The 20109-nt window shown below is 41.8% G+C and overlaps 1 long non-coding RNA gene across 1 annotated transcript; it reads left to right on the top strand.

Moving 5' to 3' along the window:
- Nucleotides 1–920: 920 nt before the first annotated feature.
- Nucleotides 921–18610, top strand: LOC134295926 (uncharacterized). Its single transcript, XR_010002462.1, has 4 exons — nt 921–962; nt 7961–8037; nt 9864–9992; nt 18204–18610. It is a non-coding gene; the product is annotated as an uncharacterized LOC134295926 (long non-coding RNA).
- Nucleotides 18611–20109: the final 1499 nt, after the last annotated feature.

Below are 20109 nucleotides of genomic sequence, written 5' to 3'. Positions count from 1 at the left end.
CTCGTACATTTACACAGAATCTAACACAGAGAGAGTCTGATTTTTCTACATTTCACTGCTTCTAATGTGCATACAATATATGTCTAAAAATCTATATTTTCCAGTTCCTCATCAGCACCAGAGTTCAAAAGCGTCTCTCTTCCTTCGCTCAGCCTTCCTTATGGTCCAGCTCTTGCATCTATAAGTTACTCTGGGGAATAACATTGCTTTGACTAGGCGGACCTTCGTTGCCAGAGTGATGTCTCTGCTTTTCACTATTTTGTCAAGGTTGGCCATTGCTCTCCTCCCAAGAAGTAGACGTCTTCTGATTTCCTGGCTGCAGTGATCTTCGCGCCTAGAAATACAAAGTCTGCCACTGCCTCCACATTTTCTCCCTCTATTTGCCAGTTGTCAATCGGTCTGGTTGCCATGATCTTGGTTTTCTTGACGTTTAACTGCAACCCGGCTTTTGCGCTTTCTTCTTTCACCTTGGTGATAAGGCTCCTCAGCTCTTCCTCGCTTTCGGCCATCAGAGTGGTATCATCTGCATATCTAAGGTTGTTAATGTTTCTTCCATCAATTTTAACTCTGGCCTTGGCAACTTCCTATAATCTACCTATTCTATTCTTCTCTGCCTTCCACCACAATATTTAGGTGTAAGCTATTTTCACCCATTCTGATGCCATCTATCATAATAGAATCATAGAATCATAGAATAGTAGAGTTGGAAGAGACCTCATGGGCCATCTAGTCCAACCCCCCGCTAAGAAGCAGGAAAGCTAAGAACCTCGTCATCTCTGGACGAGGGTCCAGAACAGCCTCCCTCCCCTCCCCTTTTCCAAACTCAGCAACCTGGAGGGGAGGGAATGGCCTGCCTTGCTCAAGATGAAGGCAGGGCTTCCCCAGAATATAAATGTCCTCTTCCCTTACCAAGCTGCTATTCTAGACAACCTCAGATTGGAAGACAAGGACACACTCATAAGGTAAGAGGAGATGACCTGTGGGCAATGTAGCTTTGGACAACTTAGGGGACAAGTGAAGATGATATGGACAACAGCTGAGTCCATGGGTTTCAAGTTCCTCAATATGAAATAGGGATTCTAGGGACTGAAGCATAAACCATCTACATACAAAGCAAGCATTCTGCCATTGAGTTATAAGCCTTCCTTGTTGTAGATGAAGGTCTATGAAAAGATCCATCAAGGTGAAGTCAATGCTCACAAATGTCTCTCTTAGAGACACAAAGAAATTTTATATCAAAGAGTTGGTCAGAATGGGATTGTTATGAACAACTTTTCAATAACTTTAAAGCATAGGTTCTTTTTATTGCAATTTCAGTGTGAGAGGAATAGCAGAACTTTTACAGAACAACAAAGAATGACATTAGACACACAGACATACAGATTCTATGCAACTACATTGCATATACAACTTATTACATTGGCTAACAAACAGACAAAGGGGGTTATATTTTCACTCAGCATTCACATACACCTACATGCATTCATTTCATATATACAAATATTACCATATTTTTCTCCCTCCTTGGAGAAGCATCATGCTTCCTTTGCAGCCTGCCAACACAAAACTCATAAAATGCCAGAACTTCAAAACTCCAAAATGCATCCTTTTTTCCTAAGAACAATGCCAAGGATCAGACCCCTGTTTTCCATACAGCAGAACTGACTCCCTGCAACATGTATCATGACTTCAAAACACAGTCCTTCCTCTTCCCATAGAATCATAGAATAGTAGAATTGGAAGAGACCTCATGGGCCATCCAGTCCAACCCCCTGCCAAGAAGCAGGAAATCGCATTCAAAGCACCCCTGACAGATGGCCATCCAGCCTCTGCTTAAAAGCCTCCAAAGAAGGAGCCTCCACCACAGCCCGGGGGAGAGAGTTCCACTGTCGAACAGCCCTTCTCACAGTGAGGAAGTTCTTCCTGATGTTCAGGTGGAATCTCCTTCCCTGTAGTTTGAAGCCATTGTTCCGTGTCCTAGTCTGCAGGGCAGCAGAAAGGAAGCTTGCTCCCTCCTCCCTATGACTTCCCTTCACGTATTTGTACATGGCTATCATGTCTCCTCTCAGCCTTCTCTTCTGCAGGCTAAACATGCCCAGCTCTTTAAGCCGCTCCTCATAGGGCTTGTTCTCCAGACCCTTAATCATTTTAGTCGCCCTCCTCTGGACGCTTTCCAGCTTGTCAACATCTCCCTTCAACTGTGGTGCCCAAAATTGGACACAGTATTCCAGGTGTGGTCTGACCAAGGCAGAATAGAATAAGGGGGAGCAGGACTTCCCTGGATCTAGACGCTATTCCCCTATTGATGCAGGCCAGAATCCCGTTGGCTTTTTTAGCTGCTGCATCACATTGTTGGCTCATGTTTAACTTGTTGTCCACGAGGACTCCAAGGTCTTTTTCGCACACACTGCTGTCAAGCCAGGCGTCCCCCATTCTGTATCTTTGATTTCCATTTTTTCTGCTGAAGTGAAGTATCTTGCATTTGTCCCTGTTGAACTTCATTTTGTTAGTTTCGGCCCATCTCTCTAGTCTGTCAAGTTCATTTTGAATTCTGCTCCTGTCTTCTGGAGTGTTAGCTATCCCTCCCAATTTGGTGTCGTCTGCAAACTTGATGATCGTGCCTTCTAACCCTTCGTCTAAGTCGTTAATAAAGATGTTGAACAGAACCGGGCCCAGGACGGAGCCCTGCGGCACTCCACTTCCCATGAGAAAAGAAGGCCCAGTGACCAGACTGCTTCCCTGCAAATCTGCCACTTTCCCATATACCATCTCCACTGAGCATGGCGGGTGAACAGCGTCACTGTCTGTCACACTTTCTGGATTGTCATAAGATCATTTATATAGCAAAATTTTGCTGATGTTGTCCCAAAGTTGTAAATGAATGCTAGACGTCTTCCATCCTGGCTCCATCTCAGTTTCCTGGACCAGATGTTGATTCTTCTTGATCAGTGTTGGCCTTGTGTTGACTTCCTTCTTAACAGTTGCAAACATTTCCTTAACTTGATGTAAACATTTCTCTTATCAGTGTCACAGTTCTTATCACAGTTTACCAGGCAGGTCAACTATTTAAAGTCTCATTAGCCAGTTTTAATTACAGTTAAGCAAACAGGTAGTTTGAATGGTGTCTTCAAAATTTAGCTCTCATTCATACATCTCCCATTCAATTTGTTCATACCACACATATTAAATCCACATTTATCAAATCTGCACATTATATTTTTGTAACAGGATAGTTGGTCATTAATTTGGAGAGCAAAAAATTCCCTCCCGCCAGGTGGTCACTGCTGCCAACTTGTCTATCAGGGCTAAAACCATCAGGAAAAAAGGATGTAGCCCTTGATGGGATGCTTAGGGAAAGGCAACACTCCACACAGGGCATGTGTACAAAACTGAAAAACCGGGACTCTCCTCTGTCTTCATGGATGTTGGGGACTTTCAATGAATATTCTGGGTTTTCTGGCTTTAATCTGACTTTGGCAAAGTTGGGCCATACTTTGTAGGAACTTCTGGAGTGTCTTCAGGTTTTACAGCAGTCTGCATAGCTGGGCCAGTTCGATTTCAGCCCACTCTCATATCCAGATGGACAAACTGGCTTCATCCATGATCAGACCAGGAAAGGAGATAACTTGTGTCCCCATGTTGCCACCACCATTTCCTGCCAGTGGCACAGTGTGTTAAAGCACTGAGCTACTGAACTTGCGGACCAAAAGGTCCCAGGTTCAAATCCCAGGAGCGGAATGAGCACCCGCTGTTAGCCCCAGCTCCTTCCAACCTAGCAGTTCAAAAACATGCAAATGTGAGTAGATCAATAGTAAAGTAACGACGCTCCATGCAGTCATACCAGCAACATGACCTTGGAGATGTCTATGGACAACGCCAGCTCTCAGGACCTCAAGATTGAACTTCAAAGACTCTGGCAGAAACCAGTGCAGGTGGTCCTGGTGGTGATCGGCACACTGGGTGCTGTGCCAAAAGATCTCAGCTGGCATTTGGAAACAATAGACATTGACAAAATTACTATCTGCCAACTGCAAAAGGCCACCCTACTGGGATCTGCGCACATCATCCGAAAATACATCACACAGTCCTTGACACTTGGGAAGTGTTTGACTTGTGATTTTGTGATATGAAATCCAGCATATCTATCTTGTTTGCTGTGTCATAATAAAATAATAATAATAATAATAATAATAATAATAATAATAATACGAGCTGAAGCATGCATCTGGTATGCTTCAGATAAAAAGTCCTTTTCCTACTCATCAGAGGCACACCGCTGGGATTGTTTCTAGCTTTGGCTCCAGTTTGCACCAAAATGGCTACTCTAACAGTTGACCAAATGGCTTCTCTTTGGAGGTGAAGAAGCCAAGAGCCAAATGGAAGTGGGATTTCTTGGAATATTTGGGGCTGTGTGTGCACCAGCTGGGGCAACAGAGGCCAGGTCCAAGGGACATGTTTATGCCACGTTGCTACTTATGCCATGCCAGAAACAAACGTTGAGCAATGTACTATGACCCAGCCTCAGGGCCAATGAGAAAAATCAAATGATATTGTGGCACTTAATCACAAAATGGCTCCCCTTCAGAGGGAAAGAAGCAAATGGCGGAGTGGGTGGTTTACGGAATGGGATTCATTGGTGGATGAGGTGGGTGGGACTGGGTCATGATCCGAGAGCGACATTGATGCCACGTAGGATGGCAAAGTTTGTTTATGACATCTGAGCCCAGAGTTCTGTTTGGTTTGGCAACGTATGGTTTCGAACGCAGCCTTGGATTTCTGGCAATCAGTTGAACTACAGATCCTTACTGTTCCTGCCAATCTGGCTATCCCAGATATTCAGGCTGTTTATTGTGTTTGCATTTGTTTTAAATATAAATGCAAGTGTATAATGCAAAATGGTTGAAATGATTATTTCTATTATTTCTCCCACCCTGGACCTTACACAGATATATAAACCTCACTAGCCTAGTTTCCAATATACCTCACAATTTCTGAGGATGCCTGCCACAGAAGTGGGCAAAACGTTAGGAGGGAATGCTTTTGGAACATGGCCATACAGCCCGAAAGACACACAGCAACCCAATCATTTCTAGTTGTTTGTGGCTCGTATTAGAATAGTTCTAACCGAAAACTAATCAAGATTGATAGGAACATTATATGTTATGGACTGGAGTAGAGTGCAATGTATGTCTCAATATGATGCCATACGTACTTGAGTGTATACTGTCGTAATTTTCTTTAATCTGTGTATTCTATTATGCTTATATTTTTATTGTGATGGACTCTGATGATTGTGTATGTGATTTTAATATGTTGGAAGCCGCTTTGGGGCCCATGAGGGAGAAAAGTGGGATATAAATAAATATTTATTATTGTTATTGTCATTTTATTATGACACAGTAAACAAGATAGATATGCTGGATTTCGTATCACAAAATCACTTCCCAAGTGTCTAGGACTGTGTGATGTATTTTCGGATGATGTGCGCAGATCCCATCAGGGTGGCCTTTTGCAGTTGGCAGATTGTAATTTTGTCAATGCCTATTGTTTCCAAATGCCGGCTGAGATCTTTTGGCACAGCACCCAGTGTGCCCATCACCACTGGGACCACTTGTACTGGTTTCTGCCAGAGTCTCTGAAGTTCAATCTTGAGGTCCTGATAGCGGCTGAGTTTTTCCTGTTGTTTTTCGTCAATGCGACTGTCACCTGGAATGGCAACATCAATGATCCAAACCTTTTTCTTTTCCACAACTGTGATGTCTGGTGTGTTGTGTTCCAGAACTTTGTCAGTCTGGATTCGGAAGTCCCACAGTCTCTTTGCGTGCTCATTTTCCAATACTTTTGCAGGTTTGTGATCCCACCAGCTCTTTGCTGCTGGGAGGTGGTACTTGAGGCATACTTTCCAATGAATCATTTGGGCCACATAGTTGTGCCTCTACTTGTAGTCTGTCTGTGCAATTTTCTTACAGCAGCTGAGGATGTGATCAATGCTTTCGTCGGTTTCCTTGCACAGTCTGCATTTTGGGTCATCAGCTGATTTTTCAATCTTGGCCTTAATTGCATTTGTTCTGATGGCTTGCTCCTGGGCTGCAAGGATCAGGCCTTCTGTCTCCTTCTTCAGGGTCCCATTCGTGAGCCAGAGCCAGGTTTTCTCCTTATCAGCTTTTCCTTTTATTAATATTATTATTGTTGTTATTATTATTCTAAATCCACTAAACACACCAGGTCCTGACTGATCCTGGAAGCTAAGCATGGTCAGCTTTGGGTAGGATTTGGATGGGGGACTAGGAATGAATCCCAGGTGTTGTAGGCAATATTTCAGAGGAAGGAATTGGCCAAACAATCTCTGAGTATTCCTTTTCTAAGAAAACCCAACAAAATGCATGGGGTTCACCATAAGTCAACAGGTGACTTGAAAGTGCGTGCACACAGATAGCATCAGAATATAAGAATCATATCATCATCATTGATACGCAAGGCAGCTAACAGCCACACAATCTGATCATAGCTGAAAGCAAAGCAAATGCAAATATTGAAAAACAATTAAATTGCCATGTGGATTCATAGAACTACAATGAAACTAACGCTAGGGTCATGGAGTCTAATCGCTCTGACCGTACAGGAACATAAAGTGATGGTCATTTTATTGCATCATGTCTCACTTCCTGCAGTATACACACAAATATGTTTTTTTTAAAATTATATGAACTGTTGCAATGAGAGACAAAGACCCTTGATTTCTGTAGAAATCACTCGTTGAGGAGTCATGAGTTATAAATACTTCCTTGAACCTGTTATCCCACCTTTAGGGTCCTTGACTTCACTACCAATTTGGGGAAATAATAATAATAATAATAATAATAATAATAATAATAATAATAATAATAATAATACATCACACAGTCCTAGACACTTGGGAAGTGTTCGACTTGTTATTTTGTGATATGAAATCCAGCATATCTATCTTGTTTGCTGTGTCATAATAAAATAATAATAATAATAATAATAATAATAATAATAATAATAATAACAACATTTTACATTTCAAAAGCAGAGTAATAAGTAGAAAGGATGCTATCCTATTAAGCTAAGAAACAATGTTGTTCTAGTGATGTTTGGAAGTAACTTTTAGGGGCATTTTAATTTTAAAAAATTCCAAGTGTTTTGCTTGTGTGTGTTTTAAGGTAACAAAAAATATTTAAGGAAAATGCAAGTGAGATTGGGAGATTCTGGGAACTGGAATCCACAGTTGTAACTTTTCCAAACTTTGAGCAAGAGGTGGGCATAGACCCAGGGCGAGTCTACACTGGTGGTCAAATCCAAGGTCAGTCCGGAGCAGAAAGGACATGTGGGAAAGGTATTGATATCTATTAAGAAATAGCTAAGGAAGTGGTGCTCAACCTTTCTAATGCCACAAGCCCTTAATACAGTTGTGGTGACCAGAAATAAAATTACTTTCATTGCTACTTCATATTTGCTATTGTTATGAATCACAATGTAAATCTTTGATATGCAGAATGTATTTTCATTCACTGGACCCAATTTGGCACAAATACCTGATGCCTGGTGGGGTTGAGGAGGATTGATTTTGTCATTTGGGAGCTGTAGTTGCTGGGATTTATAGTTCACCTACAATCAAAGAGCATTCTGAACACCACCAACGATGGAATTGAACCAAACTTGACACACAGAACCATGATCAACCATGATCAACAGAAAATACAGGAAGGGTTTGGTGGCATTGACCTTGAATTTTGGAGTTGTAGTTCACCTACATCCAGAGAGCACTGTGGACTCCAAACAATGATGGATCTGGACCAAACTTGGCATGAATACTCAATATGCCCAAATGTGAACACTAGTGGAGTTTGGGGAAAATAGATCTTGACATTTGGTAGTTGTAGTTTCTGGGATTTATAGTTCACCTAAATTACATTGTTTTCTTTCTTCCACATGGCAGGAAAACCTAACTACACTTTCCAGTGAAAATGCTTAACGCAGTGACAGTCAAAGCCTTGTCAGTTAAAATCCTGTATGGTAAGTATTCATACTGAAAAGTTGGTACCAACAAGACAGACCACTAGGAAAGGGATGTGCAAAAAAAAAAACCCTACCCACCCCAGTTTAACGACTTTGTATATTCCACAGAAGAGGACTTGAAGGCACATCACAACTAAAAAGCTAGAAAATGTTGACTACCTTGTTGACAGGCTATCAATCATCATCCATGTCATGTGCATGGAACAACGTTCAGTTTCTCGGGTTCAGAGTACTTCTCAGAAGGGCAGCATTCGGGAGTTGTATTGTTGTTGTGCGCCTTCAAGTTTTTCTTGCCTAATAGTGATCCTAAGTGGGTTTTCTCAGCAAGATTTATTCAGATAAGGCTCACCAGAGTGTTGAATTAAATTCAGTTTGACACCACGTTAACTGTCATTGCTCAATTTGTTTATTTATTTACTTACGGTATTTATATTCCGTCCTTCTCACCCCGAAGGGGACTCAGGGCAGATCTCTATGCACATATACATGGCAAACATTCAATGCCATTAGACATCTATATATATAAAAGGGTAATGGAATCACGGCACCGGACAAAACAACTAAACTAAACGCCCCACAAACTTGAAAATTCACAGCACAATTTCTCATCCACACCTCTACGTTCATACAACAAAAAGAAAAGTAAAATTAAGCCCTAGCCACAGTACTGGGCACAGCTAGTACTACATATATAGACAACCACATATAGACAGAGGCAATTTAACATTCCAGCTTATGGCTTCATGAGGGTATGCTCAATTCCGGCCACAGGGGGAGCTGCTGCTTCCTCGTCCACTGTGACACCAAGTGTTTGATTGAATGCTTCCTCATTATTCCACGCGCTGCTGGAGATTTTATGGCATCGTAGTTAAATTAGCCTCCCTGCATAAGCGGTACCTAAATTCCTACTTGACAGATGCAACTGTCTTTCGCTGCATATGTCCACAGCAAGCTAGACTATTAAATGGTCAGGAGCTTACTCTGACCCGGACTAGTTCGAACTCATGACCAGTCAGTAGTGATTTATTGCATCTGACTACTAACCAGCTGCACCACAGCCCGGTCAATGTTAGGGAACCTGGAATTTGTAGCTTTACAAGGTCTTTTCTACCAAAGAATGCCAGTGCCCCACCAAACTGCAAATCTCAGGCTCCCATAGCTTTCAACTGTGCCTATGACAGTGGTGTCAAACTGTATTAATTCCACTGTGTAGATGCACCTGTAACAACAAAAACAGCCACAATAACCAGCACCACCACAGATAACAACCAGCCACCAGAACCTACCGCTCACCTAAAAATGAGAAAAAAAAATCCTGATGGTAAAAGCTGTTTGACAGTAGAAGGCATTGCAGCCTGGGAATGTGGTGAAGCCTCCCTTGGAGGTTTTTAAACAGAGGCTGAATGGCCATCTTTTGGGAGTGGTTTGATTGGGTGTTCTTATGTGGCAGAAGGGGGTTGGACTGGATGGTCCTGGGAGATCTCTTCCAGCTGAGCAATATCAATGTATAGTCAAGATGACCAAAATTATTAATAAGGAGGAATATAGAAACGAGGAGATGCTGCTGCAGTTTGCTTTTGCTTGAGCCTCTTGGAAAGGTTAAGAAGCCACGCTTGTCTCTACTGCTCCCCCGTTCCAAATGGAGTAGTTTGTAGTAAATGAAAGTGGGAAAGTACAAGTAGTAGAGAGATAGTGGGACATTTTCGTAAAAGTTGAAATAAGGGGGTGATAGAGGATTAACAGGGACTCTCTCTGCTAAATCTGGACAGGTGCAGGGTTCATCATAATCCTTAAAAGTGATGCTGAATTCTTTTTCTTTTCAGGTCTCTTTGAAGTTGCAGGTGTAGGCGCCTCTGCGTCTGCGCTGGCTGTGCCATTTATATGCACTGCTGTTGCAGTAGCGGGTCTTTCGGCTGCATACATCACTCACAAAGTTCACCAAATGGAAAAAAGTAAGCAAGGGGTCACTGAAATTGAAACTGTTCTGTGGACAAAGCAGGTGATACCTGAACAGTTTAGACTGGCATCAGAGCTGAGACTTACAGAAGATGGGGTGGACTTTACTGTTTAGCCCAGAGGCAATCCTTTTTTGGCCATCCCTGTCCTTTAGTTCTGGGCATGCTGGTTGGTTTTTCTGGGAGTCCAAGGGCAGATCTATACTATTGAATAAACACAGATGTCTATTCTAAACAATGTAATGAACTATATAACACAATAGTGGTTCAACACATAAGTAGTACACAATATGTATATTAGAGCATCATATACATATAACATTCACAGAAACAATACTCAGTCCAAAGGTATATAACTCAAAAGTATCTAACTCAGTATTATAAATCAAACAAAATGATATAAGTCTCTGCAGTCCTTCTGGATTTACAAACTGAGGACCATTACCCCTCATGGTCTAAATGACAAATTGGACCCCACCTGCTTCCTGTAATCAGGTATTTAAATCACTAGGGGACCATGAATGGCTGCTCGCACCACAAAATCCACAGCAGCATATTGATACTGCAAACATGTGAGTAGATATGTTTACTACTATATCTGGGAAAAAGGTAATTCCTTGTTTGTAACTTAGAATACTGCATACCTTGGGGTGCTTTGACATGTCTATTTTCACAAGATCTATATAATTTATGATTTATATCTTATAAAGAGCACAACATTAGGCAAATTTCCTTTTATTTTTATTTCTGTTAAGAATTAAGAATACCTGATGCAGAGCCATCAATAAAGAAATAATAAAGCATTTGCCGCTTACCAGAAGAAGGGTTACTGAAACTGGGACAAAACCCGGGAACCAGTTGTAAACGGCATGTAAACGGCATGTACAGATATATTACCACCTACTCAGGAGCTACATCAGCATTGACTCTGTCTACTTGGCTTTACTATTGATCCAAAACCTGTGGAGTCCTGAGGAATCCCTCCAGAACTGCAGAGACTCTGAATCGGTTTGCCTTTAAGCCAACCTAATCCTTTTAGGACTGCAGAGACTTATATCATTTTGTTTGATTTATAATACTGAGTTAGATACTTTTGAGTTATATACCTTAGGACTGAGTATTGTTTCTGTGAATGTTATATGTATATGATGCTCTAAATACATATTGTGTACTAGTTATGTGTTGAACCACTATTGTGTTATATAGTTCATTACACAGATCTATACTAACCTGAAAAGCCATGGCCGATCCAGCATGGTGTTGTGGAGGTGGGAGGGAGTCCTGACTGTCCAGCAGCAGCAGATGCAGTCCAGTGTTGGTAGAGACAGGGCCAGGCCTAGGCTGCCCCCCCCCCCCCCCCCGCAAATGCAGTGAGAGTGGAAGAAGAGAGCCATGGAGATTTCCCCAAAGTGCTGGGCCTTTACTGGAGGGAAGAGTTTCCTCCCTCCGGCAAAGGCCCAGTTTAGGGAAACGCAGGGCGCGTTGCTGTTTCCTAGTACTTTTGTTTGCCCACCTCTATTTCTTTCTGGGCACTGAACTGGGCACCTCAATAGCACCCCCAGGGGATTGGCGCTTTCCATATTTGCGTACTTCGCTTACTGGTTACCTGGGTAGAGAACTAATCAAGCCATCCCCTCCCATGAGCAATGGTCTCTGGCTGCAACTGTCAATTTGAGATTTGTGTAATGAGAGTGTTTAAATGTAATTTGTGCCATGCTTGTATTGCAGTCAGATTGCTGTCAGAGTAATTGCAGCGGAAGCGTGCTGGGCCCATAACCAATTGTCAGAGTAATTTGCAGCGCAGCAGTAGATGGAGTCAGTGGAATGCAGAACGAAGTGACATCCAGAGACTTTGGTAAAACTATATACAAAGTTTTACTGTACAAGACAAACAGACTTGCAGACAATAGACATAACACCTAGGCAGACAGAACAGAACTGAACTGATGCAATCAGTAATGCATACACACTTGTGTCTGGACACTCCCCAGCTCCAGCCACACATCAAGGTCATCACAAATTCTTGGCAATTAACTCTTTCCAGACTATAGTACACTCTGGATAATGCAATCAGTATGCAATACTGGCAAGACACAAATTTCATTTAAACACTATCTATACACAAATCCCACATTAACAATTGCATCATCCAGAGTGTGTGATAGTGTGTAAAGAGATAATCACTAATGAGCTATGATGACCTTGGTGTGTGGCTGGAACTAGGGAGGATCCAGATGCAAGAGTATGTGCCTATCTATTGCATCAGTTCAGTCTGTCTTGAGTTCGAGTCGAGTTTGAGATCTGTTGGAGAACAGATCAGTCCTGTGTTTGTTTGTCGTCTGCTGTTTACTGCTCCATTCAGTAAAGCTTTGTATATTGCTTTTACTAATGTCTCGTAGTGTCGCTTCAATCTGCGCTCCATTGCTTTTCATACTACTACAGCTGCGCAGCTGCAATACTCTGACAGCAACATGGGTCCTACCTATCCACCATCACTGCAGTAACCTCAGCCAGGGTGGTGGGGAAAGGGGTGAAGGCAGTGAGGAGGAGTCTCTCCTCTTCCCCGTCCCATTCCAGAATGCCCCATCATCATGGTTGATATCATTGCAGGTGACAGAGGATAGATATGACCTGTATCATGGCTGGAGATCACTGCCACGTGGAGGACAGGAAGGGACAGTGTCCCTGTGCCTCCTGTGTCCAGGAATCACAAGATAGCAGTGGGAATAGGTGTGGCCAGTTCCATTTCAGGACTGGCCCAATTGTTCAGACAGGCCCAAAGTGAGGAGTCAGAATTTGGATTATGCCCAACTTTGGTTAATGTGAGGCAAGGGCATTAAGGTGGCCATTTTTTGCATTACCCCAGATTAGCTCTGTGCCGCAACTTTGCCAATAACAACCTAAGCGGTCAGTGTAGTTGTGTCCCAAGGCATCCCTGATTCGAAGGCCTGGGAATAGAATGTGTCAGAACCCTGGAGTGGCTTCAAACCTGAAAACATTTTATTTATTTATTTATTTGCAGTATTTATATTCCGCCCTTCTCACCCCGAAGGGGACTCAGGGCAGATCACATTATATACATATAGGGCAAACATTCAATGCCCATATATTATTATTATTATTATTTTATTATTTACAGCATTTATATTCCGCCCTTCTCACCCCGAAGGGGACTCGGGGCGGATCACATTACACATATAGGCAAACATCCAATGCCTTTTAACATAGAACAAAGACAAACAAACAAAGGCACTGAGCGGTCTCGAACTCATGACCTCCTGGTCAGAGTGATTCATTGCAGTTAATTGCAGCTGGCTTGCTCTCCCACCTGCGCCACAGCCCGAGCCCACATTGAACCGAGACAGAGACAGATGCAGAGGCAATTTAACCTTCTCTTGAGGGGATGTTCGATTCTTGGCCACAGGGGGGAGCAGCTGCTTCATCATCCACTGTGACAGCACTTCCTCATTCCAACGTCATAAATTAGTTAAATTTGCCTCCATACTTTATAAGTGGTACCTTATTTCCTACTTGATAGATGCAACTATCTTTCGGGTTGCTAAGTCAGTAACGAGCAGGGGCTATTTTTTTATTTTTTAATTGATGGGTGCTCACCCCGCCATGGGCTGGCCTTGAACTCATGACCTCATGGTCAGAGTGGTTTATTGCAGCAGGCTGCTCACCAGCCTGCGCCACAGCCCGGTCCAACATGTGGAAGCGTCACTGCTGAGAGCTACTGGCTTAAACTCAAGGGGATGATGGCCTAAATTCTCTGAATGACGAGTTTCCAAATCCCTGAGCTGTGTGGCAGGGGCTATAGAGAGGAGCAGGGCTGTAGCGGTTAGGGGTTCAACCCCCCCCCCCGAAAATTTTCAGGTTTTAAAATAAAATTGATTTATTCATGAATTTTAACTGGTTAACCAAATCCCTATGAGCATCCACTGAAGTTTATCTGTCTTGAGTGTCCACTGAAGTTTATCGATGGAGCCTGATTTCTAAATTATTTTGCATTATGGAACTATTTTTCATGATTCGCTTAAAAATGGTTCAACCCCCCCCCCTCCCAAAAATTTTTTCTGGCTATGGCCCTGGAGAGGGGTACTGGCCATGAGATCCTGGGGGCTTAGCACACAAGGCATGCAACTTGAGACGTATTGTTGGAGACTAGTTTGGAGGGGAAGTAAAGGAGAGAATTCCAGGAGAGCAATAACACAAGCCTTTTATTGTTATCACAGCTGATATTAAGGCAAAACAGCCGTAGGCACCCACTTTAATGGGTCTGTACCATGCAAATGGCTGTTGCAACATGTGTGTAGCAAACAAAGAATTTATATCTCAGCTTATCTACAAATGACCAAAGGCTGAGGATCTTCCTCGCCTTCCACACCTACTTGGCACAAGTGATACCAATGACCTAACTTGTTTACTCTAACTCAGGGGTTCTCAAACTTTTAAAGCAGAGGGCCGGTCCACAATCCTTCAGACTGTGGAGGGGCCGAATTATCATTTGAAAAAAAACAAACAAACAAATTCCTATGCACACTGCATATGTCTTATTTGTAGTGCAAAAACAACAACAACAACGAAAGAAAAATACAATATTTAAAAATAAAAACAATGTTAACCAACTCAAACCGATCAGGATTTCAATGGGAAGTGTGGACCTGCTTCTGGCCAACAAGATAGTCAAATTATTTAGGATTATTATTGTTGTGTGCCTTCAAGTCATTTCAGATTTTGGGCGAGCCTAAGTCAAAAATGTATTTATTATTATTATTTATTTATTTACTACATTTATATACTGTCCTTCTCAACCCCAAGAAGACTCAGAGCGGCTTATAATTTATATGTATATACAATATATTATAGTTTAGCATATAACAATATTAGCATTATATATTATTATATTGGATTATACCACTATACTGTAATATTAGTAATATTACATGTAATATATAATTAATATTATTTTATTATTATTAGTATCACATTGTATTACATTATAATATTACTATCAATATTATATGTATATATTATATTATATTATTAAAACTGATATAAAAATATTATATTATAAAACTGAGGGCAGGGGCCAGGTAAATGACCTTGGAGGGCCGCATTCGGCCCCCAGGCCTTAGTTTGGGGACCCCTGCTCTAACTTCTCCCTTTGGAACTTCCTGGAGAAAGGCACCAGCTCACAGGAAGGGAGGGGCATATGAACAGGTAAAGCTACATAGGCAATAGCTTACTATTTTTCTGTCTTATGGTCCCTACAATATCAGTCTGTGTCATCAATGAGATTGGAAATGGGAATACAGAGTGAGAGAGACAGAGTAACAGGCATTCAGGGAGGATAATGGGGAAGGTCTTCCCTAGCCTAATCTTGTTTGCAGCGTATCTGTTTCTTTGATGAAGACTGTAGACTTGAATAGGATGTGGTTGAACCCCAACAAGAATAGTTGAAGATTGACATCTTTCTAAGTAAATGTACATCTTCAGGAATTGAACTTGGACAGCTCAGTAATGGGACAATCTTCCATCCAGGAAAGGGCTACTGTTCCATTATTAAGTAGTAGAGCTGGCAAAATGACTGATGCACAACGGGACTGGTATACATCAAACAGACACTATTGCCAGTGTCCCAATAAATACCTTCATAAACAGAGTCTGTTAGTATCTTTATGTATCTTACATAAAGTTATATAACACTAGCTGTGCCCGGCCACGCGTTGCTGTGGCGAAGTATGGTGGTATGGGAAATAAAGTATTGAGGAACTGGTGGTAGTTAAGGTAAAGGGTAAACGTTTTCCCCTGACATTAAGTCCAGTTGTGTCCGACTGCACACTGAAGTGGATTATATGGCAGTGTGGAGTCAAGATAATCCAGTTCAAAGCAGATAATATAAGATTCTAAATAATAATAATAATAATAATAATAATAATAATAATAATAATAATAATCCTCAAAGCACAGCAGACAAAAAACCAGTACAAGAAAGCCACACTCCAAACTAGAGCTGACAGCTTGCACAACAAAACATTGCATGGAAAGTTCCTTGACAAAATTGAAGGAAAAGCTGATCAGGAGAAGACCTGGCTCTGGCTCACGAATGGGACCCTGAAGAAGGAGACAGAAGGCCTGATCCTTGCAGCCCAGGAGCAAGACATCAGAACAAAGGCAATTCAGGCCAAGAGCGAAAAATCAGCCGATGACCCAAAATGCAGACTGTGCAAGGAAATCGACGAAACCATTGATCATATCCTCAGCTGCTGTAAGAAAATTGCACAGACAGACTACAAACAGAGGCACAACTATGTGGCCCAAATGATTCATTGGAATTTATACCTCAAGGACCACCTTCCAGCAGCAAAGAACTGGTGGGATCACAAACCTGCAAAAGTATTGGAAAATGAGCACGCAAAGATACTGTGGGACTTCCGAATCCAGACTGACAAAGTTCTGGAACACAACACACCAGACATCACAGTTGTGGAAAAAAACAAGGTTTGGATCATTGATGTCGCTATCCCAGGTGACAGTCGCATTGACGAAAAACAACAGGAAAAACTCAGCCGCTATCAGGACCTCAAGATTGAACTTCAGAGACTCTGGCAGAAACCAGTGCAGGTGATGGGCACATTGGGTGCCGTGCCAAAAGATCTCAGCCGGCATTTGGAAACAATAGGCATTGACAAAATTACGATCTGCCAGCTGCAAAAGACCACCCTGCTGGGATCTGCGCGCATCATCCGAAAATACATCACACAGTCCTAGACACTTGGGAAGTGTTCGACTTGTAGTTTGTGAAACGAAATCCAGCATGTCTATCTTGTTTGCTGTGTCATATAAATAATAATAATAATAATAATAATAATAATAATAATAATAATAATAACAACAACAACTTTATTCTTATACCCCGCCCCATCTCCCCAAAGGGACTCGGGGCAGCTTACATGGGGCCTTGCCCAGACACAACAATATAAAAGCAAAAGCAAAACAATAAAACAAATTACTCAACAATAAAACATCAACATCAATAAAAACAGTCATAAAAGGTCAACATACAAAATAAAATGTTAAATGGGTTATATAGCTGTGTGGAAGGGCCTTGAGTCTACACTGCCATATAATCCAGTGCAAATCACATAATCTGTATTTTATAGGCAGTGTGGAAGAGGCCTGAGTGAGGCCTAACTCTGCCTGTCCCCTGGGCTGAGTGGGTTGCTAGGAGACCAAGTGGGCAGAGCTTAGCCTTCTAACTGGCAGCAATTGGATAAAAACAATTATACCTCTCCCTCTAATTAGGACTTTATTTTTCTTTTCTTTTTCTTGTATGAATGTAGAGGCATGGATGAGGGGTTGTGCTGCCAAGTTTAGTGTTTCTGGGATGTGTCGTTTTGTTGTTTTGTCCTAGGCCGAAATCTCATTACCCTTTTATATATATAGATAGACTATAAGAGAGAATTCTGTCCCAAATGCTTTAAATCTAAAATCCTGGGAGCTGTAGTTTCATAAGGTCTTTAGCCCTCTCTGACCAAAAATACTGATGCCTCACCAAACTATAACTCCGGATTCCAAAGCATTGAGCCATGGCAGTAAAAGTGGTGTCAAACTTGTTGAAGTGGGAATGATTGTATATAGAGTTGTTTAAATGTAATTGAGTTATAGTGTTGCAATGTGAGCTGGAGATTGCATCAGGCACTGTCTGCTGTCCACTATGCGAGTGTGTAAAGAGTTAACTGTGTATTGCATCAGACAGCAGAGGTGGTTATAAATAGCTCCTTGTGTTATCTCTCTGCTCTCTGCCTCTCTGCACTCTGTCTGAATATATCGTCTTGAGAGTTATCTGTTTGTTAGTAAATCTTTTGTAGATAGCCAAACAGGCTTCAGCTTCGTTATTGGTGCCAGTTGCTCTTCCGCTGCATGTGTGTTTATCCAAACCGCGCGCTCTGACAAAACTCCATTCATTCTACAGTGCAGATGCATCCCTTGTGATCTATTTAATAGGTAAATTATTGCTCGTGAAGGCTTTCAGGAAAGATAATTATCACTTCTCCTCCCCCTATTTACTTTCTTTCCAGTCTGAGGAATCCAGAAGGATGAAAGTCCTCAAAAGACATTTTCCTCACCCACAGAATTTGTAGAATATAAAGCTCAACCATGTCAGTTTGACCGACCCTTGGTTCTCTTTTTCTTACTTTTCAGAGCGTTATTGACGCATCCATGGAGGACGATGGGATGACCCTGGAGATTGAAAATCTCATGTTGCATTGCTTTTGATGAGCTGCCCTGTGTTAATTGTCGGTATTTATCCGGCTGCTGAAATTTCCCTGTAGTTGACTATTGCATGGCTGTGATTCTTATACATAGAAGGAAGATGGATTGCCAGGTTTTTAAAATAGCATTGTGAATTGCCCTCTGAAAACAGAATTGCAGTTCAGTGCTCAAACTACTATATCACTGATTGGGAAGCCACTTATTGGGAAATTGAAGGTTGTTTTCTTGATTTGCGGGGGAAGCTGCTTGCAATTATATTAATAATTTCAGCCTATGCCGTTGAGCCATATATGAAACCAATTACTTTTAAAATAAAGCTTTTGAACTCTGGAAAATGGCTTTGTTCTTGTTTGTAACCTTTTCTGGACATGATTTGTTCAGAAGAGAGCTTTCCCTTGCCTTCCTCGGTAGCACCTACAAAATGCTGTGGGAGAATATTTTTTTCAGAGTTGGATTAGCAAACTACAGGTATTAGCCCCATGGCTATAGGGGCCGGGCTGTGGCGTAGCTGGTTAGTAGCCAGCTGCAATAAATCACTATCAATCGAGAGGTCATGAGTTCAAAGCCTGGGTCAGATTAAGTGCCTGACCATTAAATAGCTCCAGTTTGTTGTTTACCTAAGCAACCTGAAAGACAGTGGCATCTGTCAAGTAGGAAATTTAGGGACCGCTTATGCGGGGAGGCTAATTTAACTAATATATGTCACCATAAAAATGTCCAGCAACGTTTGTGCTAGAAGATGAGGAAATATTCCATCAAGGACTTGGTGTCACAGTAGATGATGAAGCAGCAGCTTCCCTCGTGGCCAGAATTGAGCATGATTACCTCAGCAAGTCAGGAAGCTGGAAAATGTTAAATAGCCTCTGTGTCTCTGTCTGTGTGTGTCGTATGTCTAATGGCATTGAATGTTTTCCATGTATGTGTACATTGTGATCTGCCCTGAGTCCCCTTCAGGGTGAGAAAAAAGGGCGGAATATAAATACTGCAAATAAATAAATAAATTTAAAATTGGCTGTCCCCCTAAATAAGAAGCATGCTTCCTTTTGGAAACCCCTTCAGAATTAGGAGTAGTAGTTTCTGTTGTTACTATTATCCTGCCTTTTTACCAGTTTGGGATTCAAGTGGCTTACAACAGATACAAAATGCATCATCAACATTCATGAAATCAAAAAGTTAAAACATTATTAAACTTCCAAAAATTTTAAACCATCAAGAAACATCAACTGTTAAAAAGATACAAAGCAACAGAAACAACCGAAAGTCCAGCCTCACAACCTTTGAGGATGCCTGCCATAGATGTGGGCAAAACGTCAGGAGAGAATACTTCTGGAACATGGCCACACAGCCCGGAAAACAAACAACAACCCTGTGATTCTGGCTATGAAAGCCTTCGACAACACAGAAAGTCCAACACCTTGCTCCATAGACACCTCTCTGTTGTCTGGAGGCATCCTCTATTTGGGAGGTGTTAACTGACACTTGATTGTTTGCTGTCTGAAGTTCCCCTATTTCTGAGTGAGGCTTCTCATCTACTGTCTTGATTTTGGAATTTTTTTAAATACTGGTAACCAGATTCTATTCATTTCCATGGTTTCCTCCTTTCTGTTGAAATTGTCCACAGGCTTGTGGATTTCAATGGCTTCTCTGTGTCGCCTGATATAATGGTTGTCAGAGTGGTCCAGCATTTCTGTGTTCTCAAATAATATTCTGTGTCCAGGTTGGTTCATCAAGGGCTCTGCTATGGCTGACTTCTCTGGTTGATTTAGTCTGCAATGCCTTTCATGTTATTTGATTCATGTCTGAGCACTGCTGCGTTTCGTGGTCCCTATATAGA

Source organism: Anolis carolinensis, chromosome 2, assembly GCF_035594765.1.
Source record: "Anolis carolinensis isolate JA03-04 chromosome 2, rAnoCar3.1.pri, whole genome shotgun sequence".
NCBI lineage: Eukaryota > Metazoa > Chordata > Lepidosauria > Squamata > Dactyloidae > Anolis > Anolis carolinensis.
The sequence above is the reverse complement of the archived record's forward strand: the minus strand, read 5'-3'. Positions and strand labels throughout refer to the sequence as shown.